This window comes from Myotis nattereri (assembly GCF_964212035.1).
Source record: "Myotis nattereri genome assembly, chromosome: 12".
Lineage (NCBI taxonomy): Eukaryota > Metazoa > Chordata > Mammalia > Chiroptera > Vespertilionidae > Myotis > Myotis nattereri.
In genome coordinates this window covers 21156962-21159442 of record NC_138087.1, presented here as the reverse complement: position 1 = coordinate 21159442, position 2481 = coordinate 21156962, and the positions used below count along the sequence as shown (strand labels likewise).

Sequence of the window (2481 nt, the reverse complement as noted above, 5' to 3'; positions counted from 1 at the left end):
TACCCTTTATAATCAAGGAAGGACACTAAAAACAATAGTAATTCATTTTGAAAGAAAAAGAAAAAAAGCATATTCCAAATAGAAAAAGTGCTTTGTTATTTATCATAATTGTGTTTTGCTTATTTGTTCCTATTTTAGTTTTAAGTAGCATCTCACAATATTTATTACATCTAATCTAATAAAAGACAAACATGCAAATTGACCATACCTTTGCTACGCCTTAAGCCACGCCCACCAACCAATCAGAGCGACTGCATGCAAATTAACCCAACCAAGATGGCGGCCGGCAGCCACAGGGCTGAAGCAAGCAGGAGGCTTGGTTTCTCTAGTGATGGAGGAAGCCAAGCTTCCCAGCTAGCTCTGAGCTCCACTGAAGGCAACGAAGTTTCAATTATAGAAGACAGATAAACCCCAGATACCTGCTTTCAGCTGGCCGTGGCCACGGAGCTGGAGTGAGCAGGAGCCGGCTCTGAGCTCCACTGAAGGCAACAAAGTTTCAATTATAGAAGGTAAATAAATCCCAGAATAAAAAAAAAAAACAGAGAGAGAGGCTGGGAGCTTCCGTCACCGGGGGGCTTGGCCAGCCTGAAAACAGCCCTCAGCCCCTCACCCAGGCTGGCCAGGCATCCCAGTGGGGACCCCCACCCTGAAGGGAGTGTGACCAGCCTGCAAACACCCATCAGTCCCTCACCCAGGTTGGTCAGGCACCCCAGTGGGACCCCCACCCTAATCCAGGACATCCTTCAGGGAAAACCAGCTGGCCCCCACCGTGCACCAGGCCTCTATCCTATATAATAAAAGGGTAATATGCAAATTGACCCTAACAACAGAAAGACTGAAAATGACTGGTCACTATGACACACACTGACCACCAGGGGACAGACGCTCGCTCAATGCAGGAGCTGCCCCTTGGTGGTCAGGGCACTCCTACAGGGGAGCTCTGCTCAGCCACAAGCCAGGCTGACGGCTGCCAGTACAGCGGTGCCAGTAGGAGCCTCTTCCTCCTCCTCAGCAGCGCTAAGGATGTCCAACTGCAGCTTAGGTCTGCTCCCCGCTGGCAAGTGGACATCCCCCGAGGGCTCCTGGGCTGCCAGAGTGATGTCTGACTGCCAGCTTAGGCCCAATTCCCCAGGGAGAGGGCCTAAACCAGCAGGTGGTCATCCCCCAAGGGGTCCTAGACTGTGAGAGGGCACAGGCCAGGCTGAGGGACCCCCCCACCCCCGAGTGCACAAATTTTTGTGCACCGGGCCTCTAGTGCTTTAAATAAAAATGGTAGGAAAAAATTAAAGAAAAGAGTTCTTTTTCATGTTTTTCTGGTAGTATAAGAGGTAACTCCAAATACATTAGAAATGTTGTTGAATGGCGGTGAAAATATTTCCCTACATCTCGGAAGTATATAGTAAGCACAAGATGCCAGATACCACGGGGTGTTATATCACAGACATAGCAGGTTTCCTGCTTCTCTAGCCTTATGAAGTGTTATATGAAGTGTGTATAGCTCTTCCACTTACAATTAGGCAATCAAAACTTATCTATGGGTGTGAAGATATTAAAGAACAGCCAAAGCAGTCAGGAGTATAAGATGCAGAGAAAAGAAGAATGCATTGCAGTGATCCTATATTTGCCGCTACATTTTCCTCTTATGTACTTACTAATTCGCACAGCTCTTGACACGAAAGCCAGTGAAAGTAGTGCTCCAGGCTGCTTTGCAGACGCCGCTGCCCTGAAGCTACCCGGGACCAGCCATGGGGAACCCACCGTGTTCTTTGACATCGCCCTTGGGCCGCGTCTCCTTCAAGCTGTTTGCAGACAAAGTTCCAAAGACAGCAGAAAACTTCCCTGCTCTGAGCACTGGGGAGAAGGGATTTGGTGATAAAGGTTCCTGCTTTCGCAGAATTATTTGGGGATTTAGGTGCCAGGTGGTGACTTCACACGCCATAATGGCACAGTGGGCAAGTCCATCTACGGGGAGAGATTTGAGGATGAGGACTTCATCCTGAAGCATACAGGTCCTGGCATCTTCCGTGGCAAATGCTGGACCTAACACAAACGGCTCCCAGTTTCTCGTCTGCACTCCCAAGCCTGAGTGGTTGGATGGCAAGCATGTGGTCTTGGGCAGGTGAAGGAAGGCATGGATATTATGACAGCCATGGAGCCCTTTGGATCCAGGAATGGCAAGACCAGCAAGAAGATCACCATTGCTGACTGTGGGCAACTCTAATAAATTTGACTTGTGTTTTATCTTAACCATAGGACTGTTCCTTCACCCTGATTTGCTTGGAATGTTCTATAATCTTTATGCTCTTGCCAGTTTATTGGGTTCCATAATTTCCTTACTCCTTCCCAGTCTAGCTGGATTGCAGAGTTAAGTTTATGATTATGAAATAAAAACTAACAGTTGTATGTCAAAAAAAAAAAAAGTAGTGTTCTAATGTCTATGGCAGTCTCACTGGGATGAGAGATCAACAATGAAGAGTTCTG

At 47.6% G+C, this 2481-nt stretch overlaps 1 pseudogene across 1 annotated transcript; it reads left to right on the top strand.

Annotated features, from left to right (window-relative positions):
- The first annotated feature begins 1582 nt into the window (after nucleotides 1-1582).
- On the top strand, nucleotides 1583-2221 carry LOC308528448 (peptidyl-prolyl cis-trans isomerase A-like; annotated as a pseudogene). The gene is made up of 2 exons: nucleotides 1583-1801; nucleotides 1913-2221. The product of its transcript is annotated as a peptidyl-prolyl cis-trans isomerase A-like (transcript).
- Nucleotides 2222-2481: the final 260 nt, after the last annotated feature.